Raw genomic sequence first — 25,786 nt, forward strand, 5'->3', positions numbered from 1 at the left:
AAAACAGCTTAGTAATATATTTCAGTCATTTGAATGTACTTATTCCTTTGGCCCAGTAATTGCACTTTTAGAAATTGATCCTGTCCTAGTAATCTACTTTGGGGTAAAAATCTGACATTCAGTCATTTTTGCAAAAAAAAAAGTTCTCAACAAGGACACCTGGGTGGTTCAGTTGGTTAAGTGTCTGCCTTTGGGTCAGGTCATGATCCCAGGGTCCTAAAATTGAGCCTTGTGTCAGGCTTCCTGCTTCTCTCTTTCCCTCTGCCTGCCGCTACCTCTGCTTATGCGCTCTCTCTCTCTCTGCCAAGTAACAACAAAAAAATCTTCACAACAGTACTACTTATGGTTAAAAAAAAAAAAAGTTGGACAGTACCTAGTATTCAAATATACATTAAAGATAATTTTTATTTATTTATTTATTTTTTAAAGTAGGCTCCATACCCAGCATGGAGCCCAATGCAGGACTTGAATTCAGGCTTGATCCTCAGATCAAGACCCACGGTGAGATCGAGAGTTGGACATTTAACTTACTGAGTCACCCAGGCACCTGCCCATATAAGATAATTGTTTGCAGGCCCATCTGATGTAATTTTATGCAACTTTCCAAGAGATTTAATATTTAAAATTATTTAGATGATAAAGGAATTATATCCCAAATCAGGTGTAGTATAATCCCAGCTATGTTAAAAAATTGAAAACAACACAGAAGACTGGAAGGAAAGAAGCCAAAAGTTTAATAGAGATTATCTCTGGAATTTGAGTGACTGTTGTTACTTTCTTCTCTTTGTTTCTCCTTTTTCTATACTGTTCTTTATTAACAATAAGAAAATCAGTAGAGTTTATTTTCACTGTTAGCAAATGGATAGAGTGAGTGAGCCGTGTCATAATGTGGTTGGAATTACATAAATTTCTTTACAGAATATATATTCTTTTATAAATTTTCTAGATAAGCACAATGTATATGTATGTATATATATATGTATATATGTATGTAATTTTCCCTATGTGTGTGTGTATTTTTACTTTTTATCTCTTGCATGGTCACATAAAGATATTTGCCTAATACATCACTGATACAAACTTCAGCTCTCTAGGAGATTGCTACCTAGTTAAGGAAGGTCATGATAAAGTCACTTTGTAAAAGTAAATTTAAGGGAAAATCAAGAAACAAAACAAGTAAATGGAGACCTCTCTCGTTTTTTACTTAAGTATAAACTTGGACCCCCCCCAAGCAAAGCTCACAGCCCAGAGCAAATTGTGGCCATGTCTTTTGGGGGATGACTGGCAGCAAGATAGTAGGTATGTAGTGGATTATTGTTTATCAAGTAGGGGGCAGATAGGTGTCCCTTCATGTACTTCTAACCTTTATACTTTTATATTGTTTCACTAAAAAATGATAATCTAATGCAGCAGCCAAGGTCATTGGGATCAGAGCCACTGGACCCAAATTTGTCATTTTTTAAACTACATGATCTTGGGTAAGCCACCTCTTCATTTTCTTATCTGTAATATGAAAATAATAATTGTCCAAAGAAGAAAAAATTATTGCATATAACACGCAGTGCTCATCACATCAACTAATGAATCATTGAACACTACATCAGAAACTAATGGTGTACTATATGGTGGCTAATTTAAGTAAATTTAATTTAATTTAAATTCAAAAAAAGAAAAAATAATAAATCATCTTCAGTATTTGAACCTCAGGGAATTTAATTGGTTGTGTAGGTGAGGGAGGAGCTGGGAAGATAAGGGGGGGTGTGACTAAACAAGTGAAATATTAGCCAAAGCAGAGAGAATCTACTCACCCTAGTCCGGCGGGGCAGTCTGTTAGAGACTGTGTTCTTGAACTCCAAGGGTTGAGGTCTCCTGGACGGTGCAGCAGTTATGGTGCGACTGGAGGCAGGGAGAAGGCCCCTTAGCTGCGGAGACTCTGCCCAGAGGGAGAGAGGAGAAAAGCTCTGGCTTCCCCATGCTCTGCTTTTGTAGTCAGCTGGCAAGGGAACCGGTGCCAGCTGCTCTATGAGAGGAAACAGAGTCAGGGAAAGGTAAGGGATGGCCCCAAGATGGGCAGAAATTCCCACCTCAGTGAGTTGTTGGAAGGGTTACATGGTGTATTGTCCCCACAGTATGCAGAACTTTGTCTGGCATATGTGTGCCCAGTAAACACGATGGTCATCATCATCATCGTCGGCGCCATTTGCAGAGTCACAGCATCTCTGTGAGTATACCTTGTAGATATCGGGGGCTGGGAGGTTATTTCTGACATGACTTCCTTGTTCCTGGGCTGTGCCATGGACAAGTAGCTAGTCATTTCAGTAGTTCATTGTCTGATTAGGCAGACGTGTTTGTATGCCTCCTTCAGTCCATCTAATCTGTGCAGTGCTGAGTTCAGGTGGAGTGACCACATCTAGCTCACTGATGACAGGCTGGAGCCATGGCCAGTTCCAAAGAATCCAGGAATTTTGAAGAGTGTGATGAGCATTTATGGACCCATAGAAAGACCCCTGTAAATTAACATCCAAATTAATGGTTTTCTCACATACTCTAATCCTTTTAGACCTGAGTTCAGTTATCTCTTATAAAACTGAAAGAAAACATAATTTTTTTTTTTGGTGTTTGCTGTAGCTTGACATTAAAATTAATCAATTTAAGGGAATCACAAGGTTGACAAGATGAGTTAACAGGCCCACCAGAAAGAATCATGTAGCTGCTTCTTTGAAGCATGGACATAAAATAACAAATTCCATCTAGATAAGCCACGAGGCTTTGCCAAAGGGATCTCTTGAGTTGCTTGCCTTTTGAAAACACTGTATTTATTATATAGCATTTTGCTAAATCCTTGGAAATTCTCTCCTGAGAGATTTTTATCAGTATGAAAAATAAGTTTTCTAGGTTTCAAAATATTGTTAATCTTTTTCATATTGGCTTTCCAATTACACCCATTCACAGAAAGAACAATTTTTGATCCCAAGAAGTTAGGGGTTATCTGGTTTTCTCCAAAGCTATAGTCATGTTTAAGACTGGGTGAGTGGTTATAATAAGAGATAATAACAGCAAATGGTTTTGAGCACTTTCTCCATGTCACTTACTGCTCCCTGGACTTTGGTCTCATTCTCTCTTTTTAATGTGATGTCAGGGCTTATGGCTACCTCCTGAGACTGGTGCCCATTTGTAAGGATTAGGCTACTGAGGTTTAGAAGGGAAAAATCTAAAATTCATGTTGCTATGCTGCCAGGTTCAAAATCTTCCTTGCTACATGGTAATGTTCACATGTGAATGTGAAAGTTAAACAATGAAGCAGAAATGGAGAGGAAAAGAAGTCAATGCACGATGAAGTCTGTGAATACTTCAGAATTCTAGGTTAGTTAAGTTACCAATGCAGAAAATGATCGTAGAGTACATCTAGTTCTGCTTCCCCTCTTTGCCAGTAAGAAAACTGACTTCCAGGAAAGGAAATGAATCTTTTGATAATGGGGAAGATAACCCCCAAATACCAAATCTTACTGTTTCTCTTCTGTGTTCAGGAACACGGAGTTATGACCGTATCCTGTGTCATTCACAAGCAGAGGTTATAAATAACATTGGTCTTTTACTTTATTCCAAAAATTTCCTTATGGGTTGAAAATGTATTACATACACCTGCTTTTTTTGTGCTAGAATCTGGAAAACAGATACCTAAGGAAAGAAATTAAGACCCAAAGGATCCACAAGTCGCTGCTTTGCTCTTCTCTGCCTCCAAACTGATGTTGTTCAAATACTGTTGTGAGTTACAAGTCTGATAGGTCTGGGCTTGGTTGCTGGCTTCACTCCAACACACCATATTCCTCGCATTTTTAGAGGTGGGGCCTACTTCTATTTTTGCACATCTGGTTATACCTTCTTTTAGGTTAGCTTTGACCTTGGCTTTTGGTTGTTTGTTTGTTTGTTTTAAAGATGATATTCTTTTTTTTAATAATTTAAAAAAATTTTTATAAACATATAATATATCATTAGCCCCAGGGGTATAGGTCTGTGAATCGCCAGGTTTACACACTTCACAGCATTAACCATAGCACATACCCTCCCCACTGTCCATAACCCCACCACCCTCTACCTACCCGCCTCCCCCCAGCAACCCTCAGTTTGTTTTGTGAGATTAAGAGTCTCTTATGGTTTGTCTCCCTCCTGATCCCATCTTGTTTCATTTATTCTTTTCTTACCCCCCAAACCCCCTATGTTGCATCTCCACTTCCTCATATCAAGGAGATCATATGATAATTGTCTTTCTCTGATTGACTTTTTTCGCTAAGCATGATACCTTCTAGTTCCATCCACATTGTTGCAAATGGCAAGATTTCATTTCTTTTGATGACTGCATAGTATTCCATTGTGTGTGTGTGTGTATATATATATATATATATCTTTATCCATTCATTAAAGATGATATTCTTTTAAAAGCGAAGTAATCACAACACATTGCTTTTCTTCAGTAAATGCTCTGTGTGTGGGGTTTGCTCAGGTTTGAGTATTAACAGGGTGACAAGGATGGAAGGTGCTGTTTTGAATCTTTAAATATCCTTGGTTTTTGGTTCTTCGAAGGCCTTTCAGGAATTTTAACCCTGTGATTCTCTATTTGAATCACAACACCAAGGGAATTGTGGGGGGTTATTCATGGAGGTGAGGCAGAGGGTGGAATGGATGAAAACCTAGAGAGAATCATAGGACAAGAGAGCTCTTGCTTACCCTTCTAGTCTCCGCTCAGAGTCAGCATGGACTGACCACTTGTGATCTTGTTCTCAGGAACAGAGCGTCCTTCAAAGTCCAGCTGCAGTCATTCCTGGGATGGGGTGTGTCCACTGTGGTGTATGGAGAACAGAAGGGCACCTGGAAGGGCACTGGGCTAGAGATGGGCACCAGATGCCTACCTGGAATGTGCCTGGCATAGATCACTTGACTGCTCTAAGCTCAGTTTACTCTCCTGGGGTAGGATGGAAGTTCAGTGATCTTTCTGGCCCTAGGTTTTTTGGACTTTCAGTGTTCTTTGCAGCATGATCTTGTGTCCAGCAGAAAAAAAGTCATTTTTCTTTCAGAACGTTTGCAAGGTGTTGCTCTGACTGACTAGATGGTCCATCACAGTGCAAAGGGCATCTGACTTCCCTTGGGTTTTGCATTTTTTGGCCAGTGTAGTCCTTTACGGTGGGAAACAAACAAACAAACAAACAAACATTTATATTTCTATAGAGTATCTTCACATTTACTTACTGGGTGATAAGAGAATTACTGAATACAAACTCAGAGCAGGGTATAAGCCTGGGAAGATATTTTTTCTTTATTACATACGGGAGAATAAAGGCTGATATTTGTGTGTTGATACCCCTTTCTGAGGACAGTGTCTTTGTCCATATGATTAACATTTGTTTTCGTACATGATTGGGTTGTTCCAACTCCTCTGAACTTGGTAACTTTTCATTGTATTTTCTATCTGGAATAGTCATAGAACTTCCCTTACATAGTGAGCTTCCTTTGCAAATATTATTTAGTCAAAGTCTGACCTTTTCTGTAACAAGGGTAACTTTGAGTTACTTGTTTGCTCATTCATCCGCCCTTCCTCCCTCCCTCCCTCCCTCCCTTCCTCCCTCCTTCTTTCTTTCTTTCTCTCTCTCTTTCTTTCTTTCTTTCTGAAAAATGATGTCACTGCTCTGTGAAGGGCCCTAATGGAGCAATGTTCTGTTCTCTTCCTCTTCAGTAACTTAGTCAGGAAAGAAGGCGTTACGATGTCCCGGAGAGGTGGGAAGATGGAAGCCTCCCTGCGTGCTGGTCATGGCTGAAAGCAGAAACTTTTGCATGAAGAGAACAGCTGAGACTGGAGATAAAATTCTCATTATAACCTCTTGAAATATTTCTGCATTCAAATGGGGTGGTGAGACTACCCTTTCTACAAATGTTATTCTTTTTCTTCCCGAGCCCAGGGAACCGCACTGTCTCTTTCCCCTACACCAAAAACAAAGAGGATGCTCTCCTACTTTCTTGTATTTAGTTTGTCCGACAAATGATCATCTGGACCCTTTCTTTCGTTTAACATCTGCTGTGTCAGAAAAGTCACCACAGGCAGGGGCTCTCTGGGCAGAGCTCTCAGCCTTTATCCCCGGTTGGCTTTCTTCAGAGAGCGCACTGGCAGCCTTGACGATGTTCCGTGCCAGCTCTCAGGCGGCTCCTAAGCCACACGCACATCGATATAATCTTTGGTGGTTTGGGCTGGTTTATAATCTCGCCTGTGGAGGTTCTGTTCAAGGCCTTCAGGGCAAAGATCTCCTGTGAGCTGAAATAAAAGGTCTGATCTGGAAGAGGTCTGATCCTGCCAAATGAAAGTGGCACTTTTCCATCTGCATGTGCAGAATGCAGATATGCTTTAGGCAGCTTGTTGGGGGAAGGCCTGTGCTGAGTGCATGGAGGAACTGAAAGATACAGGACGACCATGAAGTACCTACCGCTAAGTCCATAGTGATCAAGAAACAAGCCAATGATGCACACGCAGTGACACTCAGTCTAAGTGTGAGGTCCCCTAAGGGAGATGGTAAAGACCCACAAAGTTGGAAAAGAGGAGGTTTTCTTCTCAGTCAGAGGTTAGGGTTAGAAAGGCCAGACAAGACCCATTTTAGAGGCTCTGGATACTAACTGTTACAAAGAGCCTACACACTTGCTTTGACGGGTGTCAAGATTTTATTTATGTATTTGACAGGCAGAGATCACAAGTGGGCAGAGAGGCAGGCAGAGAGAGAGAAGGAGGCGGGCTCCCCGCTGAGCAGAGAGCCCAACCCGGGGCTCGATCCCAGGACCCTGGGATCATGACCTGAGCCGAACAGAGGCTTTAACCCACTGAGCCACCGAGGCGCCCCATGACAGGTGTTATTTTTGACTGCCCTCATTCAACTCCCTTTCGAAATTTGGACAGTTGTCTGCACAACCTTGGAAGGAGGCTCTTCTTCTTCTTTTATTTTTTAATTATTTTTATTAAAGTATAAGGTATTATTTGTTCCAGGGGTACAAGTCTGTGAATCATAAGTCTTACACTTCACAGCACTCACCATAGTACATACTTTCCCCAATGTCCATAACCCAAGCACCCTCTCCCTATGCCCCCCACCCCCCAGCAACCCTCAGTTCATTTTGTGAGATTAAGAGTCTCTTATGGTTTATCATGGAAGGAGGCTCTTCTTACCTCTGTCTACCTTTGACAGTCACAGCTGGTGTGTAGTCATGTGACTCAGGCTCAGCCAATCTGGTTCTCCTGTTGGGAACAAATCTATAGCAACTGGGTCAACATCAAGGGACTATTAGAATTGATTCATGGTGTTAGAGGCAGTATCCATTGGTTTTCAGTGGTGGTAGTAGCAGTATTTAGTTATAATTTCTGCTATAGGATGGCTCTTAGGACTTTTATTCCTTGACATTTAGAGTACCCCCAGCACCCTGAATGTAGTCATGTAAACACCACCAGAATCAATACGTTAAATCAGTTTGACCACCCCCCAAATTCTCTTGTGCTTCTTTGTTGCCAACATCTCTCCATACCCCCAGCTCCTGGAAACCACTGATCTGTGGATTTTATATTTTAAGCAGTTAGCACAGTTCTATGACTTTCTAGAGCAATGTTTTATTTTATTGGAAGGAGAAAATAATCAGACAGTGGATCTTTACCTAGGTATGGGGTTATGATCAATAACAAAAGAAAATAGTACATACTTCCACTAAATATTATTCGTGGTTTACATGAAATTCTTATTTTACCAGACATCCTGTCTTTTATCCATCAGCCCTATCTCAGATGGTTATGGCCACTGTGGGAACTGTTAAAGTGGACTTTTTTTTTTAAAAGATTTTATTTATTCATTTGACAGACAGAGATCACAAGCAGGCAGAGAGACAGGCAGAGAGAGAGGAGGAAGCAGGCTCCCTGCCGAGCAGAGACCCCCCCCCCATGTGGGGCTCGATCCCAGAACCCTGGGATCATGACCTGAGCCGAAGGCAGAGGCTTTAACCCACTGAGCCAGCCAGGTGCCCTTAAAGTGGACTTTAAGCACAAAATTAGCTGACAGAGGAGGAAGTAAAGGGAAGAAAATGCAAGAAGAGGTCATGGGTCATCAGCTACATAAACCCGCCATTAAGACTCTTTAGGACAACCTAGGGGCACTGGGTCCTCAGTGGGTTAAGCCTCTGCCTTCGGCTCAGGTCATGATCTCAGGGTCCTGGGATCGAGCCCCGCATTGGGCTCTCTGCTCAGCGGGGGGCCTGCTTCCCCCCCCCACCGCCTGCCTCTCTGCCTACTTGTGATCTCTCTCTCTCTCTGTCAAATATATAAATAAAATATTTTTTAAAAAAGACTCTTTAGGACAACCTAAAAAAGGAAGAGAGAATGAGATTTCTGTATGAAGCAAGAGATTCACTTGCTTATACATCGATGCAGTCTACCAAACTGCTTTGAAAACCAACTTTCTTGGTGTTGCAATTTAGAAACCAGTGTAAGAGTCTATCAGGGCAGCTTGCTGCCTGGCTGTGTTACGGAGGCTTGCAACTCGGGGTGATTAGTCACCCTGAAATAGGTGAAATGCATTCTCTGGAAACAGAATGTATATCCTAGAGTTACATGTTTAAGAAAAAAGAACTTTTCCTGAGTTATCCATGAGAGTTTAGTGCTAGCTATTTCTCAGGATGTCCATTCAGCAAAAACATAATTAGAGTAAAATAATGTCCTTACTCAAGTTAATAATAATTTAAACGACTGGCCTCTAGTATTTTTACATTATTGAAACAGAAGGGCTTGATGGCCAAGCCAAAGTAAGAAGCTTTCTAGGTTCTTACTCTGCATTAAAGAATAAACTATTTTAAAAGACTTGAAGCATGCCCATTGTTTCTACTACAGATGAGACTCGCCTTTCTGTTTAAAAGCAAGCTTGGCAGGATAGTTACTTGGAAGCAAGTTGTCAGTGTTTGGCCTGGGTGGTAGCATCTGGCATCTGCAGTCTCAGAGTCCTGAGCGCGTGTTCTGTTAAACTGATGTTAAGGGGATAAAAATGATTTAATCTTAATTTTATCAGTCAATGATTTACAAATAGCATTGTGGGCTCCTGAGCTTGAAGAAGACGGAAATGATGAAGAGCATGGGAAGGAAGTAATTTGGGATAGGCATCTTTGATTTCTCATGGTGGCAAGGACACTGTCTACTCTACTTAAGCTCCCACTCTAGCCCCTTGGTGTGTCTTGTTCTAGAAGGCTTGGGACTAGAAGGTGCATTAGAGCTGATTGTGTTCAGTGGTTTTCAAACATTTATAAATGGCTTCCTGTAAATGTTTGTAAATAGAATCCATTTTTCCAGTTATATGGAACGCATAGTACAAAGCAGACAGAAGCTAACAAGCTCTGGTAGCAACAGAAGCAGGAACTCCAGAGATCCATTCATCCCTTCTCTTTTTATCTTTGGTTATTGGGGGAGTGCCAGAATCACTGGGATCTGAAGCAGAGAAAGTAACACAAATATTTGCAAGAGAGTTAGGACCCTTCCCCTTCAATGTTCTTTGGACTATGCCAGCCCATTTGCTCTGTGGCCCACTTGCTGTCCCAGCTCTCTGGAGCAGTGATGTAGGCATCCAGGCCATGTGGCTCCTTGTATAGGAGGCCACATGGGACAATCACGGACTTTGCAAATGGGGATCAAGATGACCTATCTTGTATAAGCCTGGTGGCAGGGGTGGCCAGAGAGTCAGAACAGAGGATTCAGAAATTATGATGCTTTAAGATGCTCCCCTGTGGCTATTGAAATACTTGCAATGAACTTTGCCTAAGGTCTGGAAGGTGATTTATAATAACTATTCTATCCGTTCCCCCCAACCTGAAGAGATGAGCCGGTTAATGTTATTAGCCTCTACAACTGCAAGATCATAATTATTAGGTCTGTCCCCTGGGAGCTGGGCTCCACTGGGTTGTTATGAGGTTAGAAGCAGTTATGAACAGGGCACTATTAATCAACTGAGATTAGATATGAGGCATCAGGGGTGCCTGGGTGGCTCAGTGGGTTAAGCCTCTACCTTCGGCTCAGGTCATGGTCTCAGTGTCCTGGGATCGAGCCTCGCATCGGGTTCTCTGCTCAGTGGGGAACCTGCTTCCCCCTCTCTCTCTGCCTGCCTCTTTGCCTACTTGCAATCTCTCTCTGTGTAAAATAAATAAATAAAATCTTTTTAAAAAAGGATAGGGGGCATCAGAATCTGAATTTTCATGATGGATACAGAGCACATTTATATAACCAAGTCTTCAAGAAAATGAAATTGACCAGGTGTTTAGACAATAAGAAAATTCAAACTGATCTTGCCTTTCTACCATACCTGGGGATGAAAAAGCACGTGGACAGATCCCTACTGGGAAGGAATGATTATATCCAATTAATGGCAGCAAAGGAAGTGTGTGTTGGTTATGATTTGAGTGTGAAGCGTGAGTCGCTGACTTGATCCTGTGGCCATGACAGGAAGGTGCACCTAGGGGCAGAATTGTTTTGCATGTAGAATTCATGAGGAAATCTTAGCTGGACTTGCTAATGGCCCATTCTGTATTTCCATATGTTCTGTCTTCTCTCTGTTTCCCTTCCCTCTTTTCCATCCGAAGTTACTGTTTCCAGCTAGATAATTCACATCTCATCATGCTTTTGACCGCTTCACTTTTTCTCGAAGTGCTCTTCATCCTCTGCTCTGTTTGTAACAGGCTTCTTTATCAGGAGGGTGAAGGTAGAATTCAGACCACCAATGAGACTAGATGGGGACATTTTTTACCATCATTTTTGTCATGGTATTGGTATTAGTGAAGTTTAACTTTTATTTTTTCAATTATCAATGTAGATAACAAATCCCAGGGATATCAGCAGGGCCTGTCTATGACGCTGTCATTAATAGAAATCATTGTATCCCCATGTCACATTAGGGTTGTACATATATTTCTATATAATTTCTGCTCATCATTATGTGAAAATTATCTTTTATTTGGCTAGCTACTAGAACTTATAATTTAATACAATAATAAAATGTATGTTACTGTTTTATGGATTTTTTTAAAAATATTTTAAATATATAGACGGTTCTGCCACACCCCCAACTATCGTCACTCCTCCTGAGAGCTAATGGCACTTGTTTAATCTACTTATTTGAGAACTTAAAGTCCATTTTCTATTGTTATTTATATATATATTTTAATAGTTTTAAATTTTATTTATTATTTTTTTAAATAAACATATAATATATTTTTATCCCCAGGGGTACAAGTCTGTGAATCGCCAGGTTTACCCACTTCATAGCACTCACCATAGCACATACTCTCCCCAATGTCCATAACCCCACCTCCCCAACCCCCCTCCCCCCAGCAACCTTCAGTTTGTTTTGTGAGATTAAGAGTCTCCTATGGTTTGTCTCCCCCCATCCCATCTTGTTTCATTTATTCTTCTTAAGTTCTTTCCCTCGTAACCATACTCTGTGGTTCTTAAATATCAAGACCATATTCTTCTGTTCTTTAAATTCTTTTTGGAATTTTGGAAATTTATTCTGTAAGTTCTCATTGAATGAATGATCAAAATAGTATTGTTCAGCCAAGATAAGTAGAGGAAATAAGAAACTGCAATAACACATTTGTTTAGTGTTTTTTGTGGTTAAGGAGGGCTGAGTGTGTGGGGGCAGGACACCCTGGTCTCTGGAGAGCTCAGGAGAGGTGCACACAGATTAAAGGCCACCATTCATTATGCTTAGTAGATGAATTCCTGGCAAGAGTTTTGACTACTTAGAAGCACTCCTGGGAGAGACTGAGGGACCCTAGCCCCAAAGTCCTGTTCATTTAAAGTAGTCTCTCCTTTGTTTGGTTGAAAATATTGCTGTGTCTAAAGGTAACAGAGTGCACCTGGGTGGTTCAGTTGTTAAGTGTCTGCCTTCGGTTCGGGTTATGAACCCAGGGTCTGGGATCGAGCCCCTCATGGCAGGGAGCCTGTTTCTCCCTCTCCTTATGCTGTTCCCTCTGCTGGGCTCTCTTGTGCTCTCTGTCAAATAAAAAAAATAAAATAAAATCTTTTAAAAAATTTGAAAAATAAAGATAGCAGAGGTAGAGTAGCAGCCTTGGGCACTTTAGACTTTTAAATAATATTTTGCTCCAGTTACATGGTCATAAGTCAGTCCTAGAGTTGGAACCCATATTTGGAACCCTGTGAGCCTCCATGTAGGCTTGTTCGGAGTCCTTATGTTAGGGTAACAAAGCTTGGAACTAAAGCTACGAAGGAGCCAACACTGCAGCCGAAGCTTCCTACAGACCCACTGTGCCAGTTTTGAACTGAGGCATTATCTGTCCACGGCCATATGCAGTGTGAACGGGCCGCAGATGTACGTCAAGTGAGTGGGAGAAATAACGTTTGGTGGGGAAGGATGACAGTTTTATGGCATTAGTCCTAGGAACCCCAGGTGCATTTCTTCCTCTTTCATGTATTTTAAGATTTCAGCCTTGGGGATGTTTCATCAGGTTAGCATCTGTATCTTAAAGATGAGTCCTGCAATGAATCAGTGAGGAGAGCGAGTCATACGTTGGATCTGGAAGGAGAGAGAAGACTCTTACGGAGAGATCAGTGTAATGAAGCAACTAAAGAGAAGGTCAGGGCTTTCTGTCTTTGCTTTTGACCCTCTATCTCCCTGACCTTACTTGCCTGGCCTCAGAGTGAGCCTTGACTTGGGCAGGATGCACTGAGCTTTGCGCATGCCCCTAGGATGTCAGGACCCTATACTGGGAAACCCTGACATGGGGCATGGGTTATAGTCTCTGGGCTCGATGTATCCTACCCCTGACTTTTGTTTGTGTCAGGAATTTTTATTTTTCTCTTTCTATTTAATGAATCGTATGTCTCCTTGACAGTCTGTGGCTTCTTTTGTTTAAGTGACTCGGGGCTACAGCTATATATGGTCCTGGAATTAGCTGTTGAACAATTTGTTGTTGTGGTTAACTTGGATAGATATATTTTAGATAATTATGTGGCTATCAAGCTAGCTGATAATCTGTCAGCTTCTGGATGATGTTGGTATTTTCCTTGCAATTTTGCAGGTTTCATTTCTTGGGCTTTGTCTTAGATTTCTAAAACTTTTCCCACCTTTAAAATTGCCCTTATACAAAGTATGATTAACAGTAGCTGATATATATTTATATCCACACACTGACTGATGCAACCGTGGTGAACAAAGTTTATATAAGACTTTATTTCTTCTTTCCAAAGAATATTGTGGGATATGCGGAGCAATGAGGAAGAATCTTAAGACCTTGGACTTGTTAGAGATTCAGAGTGAGTTTGAAATACGAAAAGGAAAGAACATGAGTGGAATTCCTATAAGATAGCTGGAGGAGTGGGGTAGCTTAGGGAGGCAGATTGTTGCAGAAACACAGCAAAGGAAGTAGTCTGTTAGAAAGACTGTTACTTAAAGATGCTTACACTCCTGGAGCTTTTGGCTTTAAATTGTATGGCCCTTAGACTTGAAAAAGAGGGCCCCCTTTCTGGTCCAGCATGTTAGAGGGTTTAGCTCCCTTCTGTCCACAGTGTTCCCTACTGGATAAGGATTCTTTGAAGTCAAGGAATAATGTCTTTCCCTTTTATGGATCATGGTTGGGGCATTTGGACTATAGAATTTCCTGCCCAAATGGTCCTATGCCAAGATGTGGATCATTCCTTCAGAGAGCAGGTTGTACTCCCCACACTGGGTGGCCAAGGGGCAGCTGTTGGCAGGGCCAGGGAACGTGGATGGCTGCCAAATCGTGGTGTCTGTCTCCGAGCTTACAAATGTCAGCGAGGTGCGAAGGGTAGGTGGGCAGAGCAGAGACCGGGTGTGGGCTCAGCTTGCTCTGAAACACTAACCGTGGATGCGGAACTTTCCTAGGCACTGTGTACGTGTTATTTCATTCAGTCCTGCAGAACCCTTCAAGGTAGTGTTTTATCATGACATGGGAATGAGGCTGCAGGGAGTTAAGTCACTAGCTCAAGGTTATTGATTTAGTAAGAAGTTGAACCAGGATTTAAATATCAGGTGAGCAAATTCCAAACTGCATTTGTTTTCACTTCGTTAGCTTGCCTGTTAATAGCACCTTTGCTTTAACGTTTTCTCAGTTCTCCCCAGAGCCTTGGCGTATATTGATATGTGATAAATACTTGTTGAGTATCTGAAACAGTGGAACGAACTATCTGCTCATCCTTCCCAGTGGTGGGTTAGAGAGTACGATTGCAGTATCGGTAAGAAATTCCATGTCAGATGTTGGGAGGGGGACGTTTCCTTCCTTATCTGTCCATGCTGTTGCGTGGGTTGATCTTCTGTAGATGCTGTGGACTGCTCAGTTTACTGGGCTTACCACGCCAACCATCAGTAAATGCTACGTATTTTCTGCTTAGTGTGGACTCCCATGTCCCAGAGAGGATTTTTGTTCAAAGAAAATATTAACTCATGCCACGTATGCTGCAGTCCTTTTCCTTATCTCCTTAAGATCACACAAACTCAGAGCGTTCAAGAGAAATTGTCAGAATGCATGCCTCAGCGGGTTTGCTGGCACAGTCCTTTTGTTGGTGAGGCCCCATTCGTGGCTTCCCTGTGCTGGGCTCTTCTACCTGTCTGGCCCCCTGCTGCTCCCTCCTGGAACATTCAGCTGTGGTCTCACTTGGCTTTGTCTTTTCTTATTCCCCTTCTCATCTATCTGATATGCCAAGACCATTCTCTGCCATTGGCTGAAAGCCCTTGGACATTTTCCTAACTTCTGCTATTAACTAGTTGTGGTGGTTTTCCCCATGTGCTGCCATCTGTCCCCTTAATGGTTTTGCTGGTTTATCTGTGTTCCTTGCTAGACGGTAGCCCCACTGGAGGGCATTCTTTGTGTCTCTGTTGTTGACCGCTGTATCTTCATATCTAGTGTGATGCTTGGCACACGGAACTTTTTAAATAAATATTCATAGAATAACTGAATAAACTACCATCATAATCGAGGCACTCAATGCCCTTTTCAAAGAAGTTCTTGCATTAAGAAAAGGGTCATCTTGCCCAAATCTCTCAGTGACAAGGACGACATGTCCACCCAAGTGAACTGTTTTCTAAAGCCTGAACTCTGAATCCTAATGCTTACTAAGCGGGGCTAAATTTTCTTGTGCAAGAAGGCAGGTGGCCATTGCTTGAGTTTAGAGAAGAGACCATTCAAGATGATGGTCATCATTTTAACTTTTGATTATCTTTTTTGTTTTGTTTTATTTTTAAATCACATTTTTATAAGTTATATCATGTTTAACAGAAACAGAGAGAAACACTGAAATCTTGTGTTAAGCATGATGAATTTTCATACAGTGAACTCATACATCTAATATCCATCCAGTTCAAGAAATTGAACATTATCAGCACCCTAGAGATTTTCCTTGTGCCTCCTTCTATTTGCTACCTCCCAAATAGTGACCATATCTGTCCAATTTTTTGATTTTTTACAGCTGGAATCCTTTATTATGCATTCTTTTTCAACTAAATACATTCAGTCAACATTGTGTTTGTGGTCTTATAGTTTTATGTATCAGTAATTTGTTCCTCTTTATTGTTTTATAGTATTCCACTGTATATTTTACATACCACAATTGTTGAATCCGTTCTGCTATTGATGGACCTTTGGGTTATTTCTAGTTTGGAGCAATAACAAATAATGCTCTTTTATTCATTTTTTAAAATATATTTTTTGGCTCACATGTACACATTTCTTTTGGACATATACTAGGGAATATAATCGACAGGGTGTGGATATGCATTTATTCTGCTTTGGTAGTGTCTTTCAAACAGTTTTATTTGGTATAAGATTTCTAAACTGGGGGTGAAGAAGACGTAATAACTCTCAGACTTCCCAGGGAGATAGGGAGCTTTTGGAAAAGAATAAGGATGCAGTTGTTTGGTCTGTATGATTTTGTTTGCTGTTAATGCAGTCTAAGTTTGAACAACTTAAAAAATTACCTACACCTATAGTTGTAAAGATAGAAGCAGAAGCACAGTGTAGCTCATGGCAAAATAACCTTAGAGCTGCCAGTGGCTGAGAAGTACCTACAGGGTTTTTCATCAGTTCTCTGTGCATCAGTGAGCAAACAGCTGTGTATGGGTCGACTTTTTGTTTAAGAATATCACAGTAGCAAATTATAGTACCAGATGGGATGGTAATGCAATATTCTTAAGTTATTTTTTTAAAAATAGGTACCGGATGGAGTAGTTTAGGGTGCAATGGGGGTCCCATGATTCACTATTTCTCTTACTCTTTAAATTTTCTGATGATCTGTACATGCATTTTTCTGAATGTAGTTGACCAGATTTTAGAAAAAAATACACAGCAAAACTTACTTGGCTGAATTGAACTTTCCAGTTGTACCTTTGATTTTAGACAAGTCTTCTTCTTGTTTTCACTTTTATCCCTATAGGAGAGTCATAGGCACTTATCAGATGAGTTAAATAAAAAAGAGCATTGATACCAAATGCTGGGATGGTTGTAGATACTGGATAAATTATATGTGGCTAGTGGGAGTGTAAAATGGTACAGCCACTTTGGAAAACAATTAAGTAGTTTCTTAAAAAACTAAATTTGTTTGTACACCATCCTGCAACAAAGGTACCTCTAGGCATTCATCCCAGAGAAATGAGGACCTCTATGTTCATATGAAACCCTGAACATGGATGTTATTGTAACAGATGTATTTGTAATAGCCTAACAATTGAGGCATCCCAGATAACCAGAATGGTTAAACAAACTATGGTACGCCTAAACTATCAGACATTACTCAGCAATAGAAAGGGAATGGACTGTTGACAAATACAACCTGGGTGAATTGAGCTGAGTGAAAAAAATCCAATCCCAGAGGGTTACATATCATGTGATTCAATTTATGTCATATAGTGGAAATGACAAAATTATGAAATGGACAGCAGATTAATGTAGTTTAGTGGTAGTTGGCAGGTATTAAGGGGTGGGAGAGAAGTGGGCGTGTCTATGAGAGAGCAACATGAAGTTTCTGGTGGTGATGAATCTTGACTGTCAATGTCAATATCATGGTTGTGATATTATTACCTTTGAAGGACCAACTGGATCCCTCTGTTTTATTTCTTACAACTGACTATAAGTCTACAATTACTTTGAAATAAAATTAAACAAAAATTATTAATTAAAAAGAGCCAGGGAGTGCTTACATTTCTTTCAGGTCATTTCTTCTTTTCATAATTATTTATTCATATCTTAAATCTGATAGATTGTTAACAAAGGAAAGCCACTGTTCCTTGTCTCCCATTAAGGACAGCATTATTCATTGGAATCACCATTTATAAAAATTTCTGGTATTCCTTGTTCATGTTGAATTTCAGAAAGCTGTTAGTTCATATTCTTTGACTGGCAGAGATACCTAAAAATCAGGTAGGGAACTTAGATCTGTAGAAGCAGTATATCTGAACTATAGATACACAAATGGAAGGATGGCTCAGCATTTTTTTTCTCTTACAATTGGTTTTTCTGGCCCCCAAGAACTTGTCTGACCAGTCATTAATGTCTAAGCAGTGTGCCTATTGTTCAATTCCTGTTTGGCTTAAGTGGCCCAGGGATAAGCTTAGGGAATGGTAGAAGTGATTTAAGGAATGTTAGTGGGAATAAAATGATTTGGAGTTGTTGTGTGTTTGTTTTTAAGGCTTAGGATATAGTGTCCCCTCCCTAGTTCTGTGATTCCCCCAGTGCCATGCTTTTTGTAATGTCTATTATGTACTGAGGATTCTTACTATGTTTTTCAGTTTTTTTCCCCTTCATGCATAATACGTGGAATCTTCTAGTCATTGGGTTATCATCTCTGTGGGCTTTCCAGTCTGAGCAAATTCTCTGTAGATATCATTTTCCTGAGCACTGTAGTTGAATTTTCTTCGTTTTCCTTTGTTTCTGTGTACATTATTTTGACCTTCCTGCTGACTTCAAGTTTATTGTTGTCTTTGTGGATGCCTGCAGTTACCAACTTCCCAGAGAAGTTTTGAGGGGTAACTTGGCACTAGATTATCTCCTTAAAAAGCAAACTTCTCTGTTTGGCCTTCAAGTCAGAGTCTTCTTATTATATTGATAAAAGGCATTTGTGGGGAAGATAGGAGGTAAAATAATTTCCATTAACTATTGACATGTTTGATATGTCAGGTAAACAAAGTGAGATGTGTTTTTTGGCATTCTACTTTAATTACTCTTTCACAAGAGACTTCCACTGTAACAGGAGGAAACCGAAAAGCAGAGGAAAGGAGAAAATGCAAAATAACATTCTTCTGAGTGATGACCAGGGCCACGACCATTAATACATTATCTCATTGAATTCCCCAACACCTTAAGTTGGTGCCTCTTATATCCTTTTTCCAGTTGACGTAATAAGCTCAGGTGCCCATGGTGGCTTTTAGTCAGTGACAGAACCAGAATGTGAACCCCAATTGGCCTAATCTGAAACTCCAAGGTCTTTGATGCTACCTTTTTATTAGATAAAGAAGAGGAAATGGAGGTCTTGTTTTGTGTTCTGGATGTCAGATTGGCTGTGCCAAGAGATCCCATAGGTTTTTTTTTTGTTGTTGTTGTTTTTTTAATATGGCAATTGGCCGAAGGCATCTTAGATTTTCACGCTGAGAAAGGTCACTGAGGTTAAAGGTGAAGTCTAAATTACCCACACGAGAGCGCAATTGAGCATAAGTCTCTGAACCACTAATCTACCTGATGTGACTTAAGAAATGTTGTCAGGTAAAACAGGAAAAAATATACAGTGGAAAAAAGACAGTCTCTTCAATAAATGGTGCTGGGAAAACTGGACAGCTATATGTAGAAGAATGAAACTTGACCATTCTCTTACACCGTACACAAAGATAAACTCAAAATGGGTAAAAGACCTCACGTGAGACAGGAATCCATCAGAATCCTAGAGGGGAACATAGGCAGTAACCTCTTCGATATCAGCCACAGCAACTTCTTTCAAGATATGTCTCCAAAGACAAAGGAAACAAAAGCGAAAATGAACTTTTGGGACTTCATCAAGATCAAAAGCTTCTGCACAGCAAAGGAAACAGTCAACAAAACAAAGAGGCAACCCACAGAATGGGAGAAGATATTTGCAAATGACAGTACAGACAAAAGGTTGATACCCAGGATCTGTAATGAACTCCTCAAACTCAACACACACAAAACAGATAATTATGTCAAAATTATGTCAAAAATATAGAACTTCCCTATGACCCTGCAATTGCACTCCTGGGTATTTACCCCATATATACAGATGTAGTGAAAAGAAGGACCATCTGTACCCCAGTGTTTACAGCAGCAATGGCCACGGTCGCCAAACTGTGGAAAGAACCAAGATGCCCTTCAATGGACAAATGGATAAGGAAAATGTGGTCCATATACACTATGGAGTATTATACCTCCATCAGAAAGGATGAATACCCAACTTTTGTAGCAACGTGGACGGGACTGGAAGAGATTATGCTGAGTGAAATAAGTCAAGCAGAGAGAGTCAATTATCATAATGGTTTCACTTATTTATGGAGCATAACAAATAGTATGGAGGACATGGGGAGATAGAGAGGAGAAGGGAGTTGGGGGAAATTAGAAGGGGAGGTGAACCATGAGAGACTATGGACTCTGAAAAACAATTTGAGGGTTTTGAAGGGGCAGGGGGTGGGAGGTTGGGGGATCCAGGTGGTGGGTTTTGGAGAGGGCACGGATTGCATGGAGCACTGGGTGTGGTGCAAAAACAATGAATACTGTTACACTGAAAAGAAGTTTAACAACAAAGAAAAAGAAATGTCAGGGCTTCAACCTCCTCACAAATATCTCTTCTCATCCTTGTCATTGTGATTCATTATCCAACTGCCTCTTGCTCCCATGTGTCATAAAATTCGCAGCATTCGAGTTGTTAGCGGTTCATAAAAAACTGAGACTCGTGCCTTCTCAAGGCCTCTTGGCTCCTTTGTTTCCTTAGACTATTTTTCACTCTAGATGAAGTCACCCACAAGTATCCTATTGCTATTGGCTTGTGTCTTGACTGTATCAGTGTTGATATTCTAGTTGTAATATTGTACTATAGTTTCATTAAGATGTTGCCATTGGGGGAAACTGGGTCAAGGGTACAGTGCATCTTTCTATAGTATTTCTTGTATAACTGTATGTGAATCTACAGTTCATCAGATGAGTTATTAGTTCCTTATAAGCTGGACTTCTGGATGTTGAGTTCCCTCAGTTACACGTGGGGAGGTGTGAAATAGGAACGTGGTGATCCTAAACCCTGTCTCATTAGGAGAGCATCCTGAGGAAATGTGATCAGGCAAGTAACACAGAGGGAGTGTGAAGTCACTGTAAAATCATAAAAAGTGTATACACTTGAGGAACATTTAAATTTTTTTCCATTTTCAGAACAGAATTTATTTTCTCCAGATCACTATATTCTCACCATGGGCTCTCAGTTTCTCTTTGGCCTTGAGAGCATCATTTTGCCTTTCATTTTTTCCATCTGTATAGTGGGGGTGATATAATTTTTATTGGGAAATAACCATGCCAAGAGTATTTTGAAGCAGTGAGAAAGCATACTATTGTGCAGGTGAAACAAATACAAATTGAATTTCGTGTTCTAATGTGGTGTACATTCAGATGGCTCTAACATACATTAATATGTTATTATTATTACTAGAATAGTAGTGTAGATAACTTATACTTCTGCACACAAATCTGAAATATTTGTTAGCTGTCTTGTGACTGCTTCTGCAAATTTTCCTTCATGGCAACGTTTTGTTCTTGAAGTTGGTTTTAAATAATTGCTAATCCCTAAACTTTATTTTGAGGCTGAGTAGGAAAGGTAGGTAATTATGGCGTTTGAGTGTTGGGAATACTCAAGGAAGTATCTAAAGGAAACCTTTAGATTTGATTGTAAGGAGGGTTGGCATGAATGCTTATTGGTCCTCTCTGAATCATTGTTTTTCCCTTCCACATCTCAGCTGAGTTGTTACATCATAGTATTACATTTAGTATTGCATAGTATTACATTTATAATATATAGTATTACATTTAGTAATATATTACATAGTATTACATTTAATACATTACATGTATTATTTAGTAATACATAATATTACATTATATTATTACAATACATAGTACTACATTTACATCATAGTATTACATTTAGTATTACATCATAGTAATGCATAATGTTACATAGTATTACACAAGGCATGTGGTGGCATACAGTGCCATATGCGAGATGAGGTGTTACTTAGGATGGTATTCCAGGTTGTCTCAGGGGTCCCTGGTGGTGTCTTGTTGTGGGGGATCAATCCCAATGTCATTCTGTAGACCACATTGTCCCTTAACAGGTATGCTGTCAGGTAAGGCTATGTGAGTGAGACCACATATAGAGGTGGTCTTAGAGTCTTAGAGGTGGCTCAAGGTACGTTGTTTACTTACTTGAAAATAATAGCCTCCGTGAGTATACCTTAGGGGCATCCCGAGGTTTGGCTGCGAAACTAGGTTTTATAAGGATTATCCAACTTAATTCTGAGGTTAGGTATTATTAACCCCATTTTATACTGACTTAGCAAAACTAAGCAGTTGGTCTAAGCTCATACAATTAGTAAATGAAAGAATGAGGATTTGAGTCTGGAGAGCTAATTCCACAGCCTGAACACTGGATCTATTTTTATGTAAGAAACTGAGTCGAGGTTAATCCTTCTTTCAACAGGTACTTTTTGAGTACCCGTCATCTTTTAGGCTCTGTTCTGGGTCTTGTAGATACAAAAGCCAGTGAATAGGATTCCTGAAGTAGAGGTGCTCCTAGTTTAAGGACAGATATTCAGTACATTGTGAAAAAAAATGACAAAATGTGTAGCTAAAAATGTATTACAATTGTGAGGACATTTAAAGTATTTTAAAGATAGCCTAGCTCTGCGGACAATATAGTAAATAGTTCATTTATTCATTTGCCCATTCATTCAACAAATATAATATTGAGTGTTTACAGTGGGCTGGGTGCCATGCTAAACACTCAGAAAAGGGTGGTGAAGGGAACAGAGGAGGTGACTGCTCTCATAGACTTTACTTACCATCTGGCAGGTGGGGAGGAGGTAGACACTTTGTCACATGTTCCCAGAAATTAATAGACAGTTGGAACTGACATGCACCATGATAGGGAAATGATGCTGTAAGAAGGAGTAATAATGTTTGTTCTTGTCAGGGACATCTTCCCTCAGAGTGGAGGTCTGAAGGTAAATAAGCATTAACTGGGAAGGGATTGGAGAAGGCAAAGTCTCTGTGGCAGCTCTGGACACTGAAAATTCCAGGTACCGAATGAATGCAGGGTGACCTGGGGTGAAGGAGAGTGGATGGGTAGAGAGCCTGAAGACTCAGATGCTAGATTAGACCAGAGAGATAGAGGAGATGAAGTAAGGCCTTGGGTCATTTTAAAGGCTTTTGATCTTATGGTAAAGGACAGTCATTGAAAAGATGTGAGTGACAAAGATTTGTGATTTAAAAACACAGTTCTTATTAGCTCAGGACACAGGACTGGCATGCAGGCAAGATCTCTACCTGGGGAGGATCAGTAGAAAATTACAGAGGCCACAAAGTCTGATATCATAGAGCCTGGACTAATGTGGTAATAGAAAGATGGAGAGAAGTGGTTGAGTTACATTGTTAAATGGCCAGAAATCTGTGATAGATTGAAAGTAGCATCAGGAGAAGAGAAGTGAGTTTCTTCAATCTGATGGCTACTGGCACCATTTACTAGGATAAGGACACTGGAAGCAGATCAGATTTGAGAGAGAGATTTCAAGTTCAACTTTGAACTCATTGGGTTTGGGGTGACTTTGAGAGAGACAAGCAGAAACCTCAGGTTGACATTTAAATCTGTATTTGTGGCCCCTGGAGGAGAGATCTGTACTGGAGATAGACCTGTCTGTGTCCTAAGTGTGCAGGTGTGATACATGATACCATGCCTGTGGGTACCACTGCCTCAAGAGACACTAAGAAGTGATAAGAAAAGAGAGCCTTAGAACCAAGCCTTGAGGGACTTCATTTCATGGCTGTGTGAAGAAAGATCAACCCGCAAAGGAGAACATCACAAAAGAGGAGGGAAACGGCTGGAGTTAAGAAAACAAAGGGAAGCTATGCTCTGATAAAGTTAGGGTGACCAGCAATCTGAAATGCATCTTCAATGATGTGGGTTTGAAACAGTCCTTGGAGTTCCTGCCACGGAAGTCTTTGGTGTTCTTAGCAAGAGCTGTTGTGTGGGAAAATGAGGGGAAAGATGGCTTAGAGCAGGGTGAGGAGTGAGTCAGGGCTGTGAAATTGGATACAGCCAGAATAGACAAGTCTTCTGAGAATAGCAAATAGGGCACATAGGATTTGGGGAAGGTTTTTATATAAGATGGAAGAGACTTCAGTATGTTTGAAAGTCAACAGTAAAGATTTAATTGATAGGAGGGAGCTGGCAGATATTCTCAAGGGAAAAAGGATAATGAAGTAGCGTTGGCTCTTGAGAAGGGGAGTAGGCAGGGAAGGATTTGTAGCGATGCCCACGTTTGCATGCTTTGTATGAAGAGGAGGAGGGAGTTCCTCTTCTAGGGATCTGATTTCTCTGCAAAGCGATGCTATCTTTGTATGTGATGGAGCAGGAGGGAGAGGTAGAGATGTGAGGAGAGCTAAGAAAGTTTGAAACATGGTAGTTATTGTGAAGAGTGGGTGTGAGTTTTTCTTTTTCTTAAGGAAAAAGGTGGAATTCCTAGCACTGCAGATGCCTGTTCTCCAGAAGTTTGGGAACATTCGTTGTTTTCTGCTTAGGCAAATAATCCATGGTGTATCCATGTTTTCCGAAAAATCCAAGCTAGTAACATCCATTAAGTAAGAGCAAAGTATCTGAAAAAGGTGGGAACTCTTTTAAAAAGTGATTCTTTACAGACTGGGAAAGCTGAAAGGAAAATAATCTTTTGAGAATATGTAAATTTGTAAAGATCTCTACTTATTAAGTGAGATGACTGAGGAGGGAAACAAAGGTCCTTTTCCCTATGAGGACAATTGAACAAATTCATCTTGTTTAAATATTGGGGCTTGGGGCGAATCAAGCATTCGAGGTTATTTTTGAAAGGATAGCAGAATTTACATGGAAAGGTGTGTTTAGATTGCTGGATTTTCATTTTCTATTGTTGATCCACTGGTGGTCTTTGTGATGTTTCCATCCACTCAAGGTGAATGGATGTTTCTTTAAATCTGAGGCTAACTCAGCAAATGGAGGCTCATTTTTCTAAAAGGTAATTTGGCTGAAGAAGACAAGGGACAGGCATCTGGAGATTAGAATTTTTTTTTTTTTTTAATGAATTGGTCTCAGTAAGCTCTAGAAATTGCCTAAATGTGAAATTCTGAATTTCCTGTGTATGGGAAATATTACCAGCTATGCTGATGGGAGCCTAGGGGGACAAACGGAGGGATTATTTCCCCTTTTGAAGAATTTTTTGTTTACCTGGGGAGAGAATGTATCCATATGAAAAGACCATAAGTATGCTGACAAAGGCAGGTGTTTAAAGAGGTGAGCAAAGGCTCAGAGTGAGAGAAGGGAGGGATGACAAAGACTTCTTTAAGGAAGATGTCAGAATAAGAAGAACATCAGAGGTCAGCGAGAGCAAGGTTCAGAACTACTGACTGCTTCTAACCTACTTCACTGGAGAGTATAGAGAAGCACACAGGAGATTTTAAGGACCGTGCCTGGAAGTGACACATAATATTTCTGTCCTATGCTATGGACTGGAAGTCAGTCACACAGTCCCATCTAGCTGCAAGAATGACTGGGAAATACAGTGTAAATCTGTTCTGGGAAGGAAACGTGAATGTGTTGGGCATCTAGCCAATCTTGGCTGCATGCCCATTGGAGCGTCACAGAAGTTTCAGGCTCTGTGTTTCATTCATGACTCTTCAGTCTGCTTTAAGCCCTCCTTCTCCCAAGCTGGACCACTTTCATAACCACCAGTTTTACTCATATGTCATCGTTCCCAAACCAGCTACCAACATGGCTGTCATTTTAAGCAAACATTCTTATTTCCTATTGTTCTTCTCCAAAGGAAGTTTTCACAGTAAAATACAGTTCCCTAGATGTCCAAGATATCTAGATATCTCTAGATAGCCCCCAAATATTGGTAAAGTGGGATTGTTGTTTTGCTTGATTACATAAGTGTAAGCTCAAAGGGAGGGAGAGTGTTGGGAAGACCTCACATTGAAAGGCAGATAATAGAAGTCCCAAGAGAAGAGCATTTGAAGAAGGAAAGGGGCCTTTGTGATGCCATTTCAATATGGCAGCTGGATCAAGCAATAGTGTTTATGTACTATTTTTACCTACTTTTAGAGGAAGCAAGGCACATACAACTCACAAATCAACCAGTTCATTTCCGTAAAATCCCAGAATGAATTCCAAGGGGAAGTGCTCTTAAATGATATTACTTTTGTATCAGATTATGCATTTAAATGGGGAAAAAAAGCCTCAAGGATTTCCACAGGAAAACCTGTTTATTGTAATGCTAACCAGTCTACCTGTCTTACATGTTGTCTGATGTGTTTTTGTTCAGTAATGTAGACAGTAATGAACATGATTATATGAATAAGCGAGTAAGCACTGCTGTGTGGAACTACAATTTGTCACCTCCCGCTTTCAGCTGCATTAGACATGGTACTGATACCTTGTCATCTCAGCATATCCCAGTGACCTCAGAGGCCCTGA

At 40.5% G+C, this 25,786-nt stretch overlaps 1 protein-coding gene across 4 annotated transcripts in view; it reads left to right on the forward strand.

The window, feature by feature from the left end:
- Positions 1-2,017: 2,017 nt before the first annotated feature.
- The window catches only part of PDE4D (phosphodiesterase 4D), a 1,300,895-nt gene continuing 1,277,126 nt past the window's right edge, over positions 2,018-25,786 (forward strand). For 3 of the 4 annotated variants that reach the window (XM_044224245.1, XM_044224282.1, XM_044224351.1), the window contains exon 1: positions 2,018-2,048. The gene's annotated coding sequence lies outside the window, so the exon portion shown is untranslated. Of the gene's footprint in view, positions 2,049-2,187; positions 2,222-25,786 lie in introns of those variants that run through there. The other variant, XM_044224263.1, reaches the window with a different exon arrangement.

The sequence above is a fragment of the Neovison vison genome, chromosome 1, assembly GCF_020171115.1.
Source record: "Neovison vison isolate M4711 chromosome 1, ASM_NN_V1, whole genome shotgun sequence".
NCBI lineage: Eukaryota > Metazoa > Chordata > Mammalia > Carnivora > Mustelidae > Neogale > Neogale vison.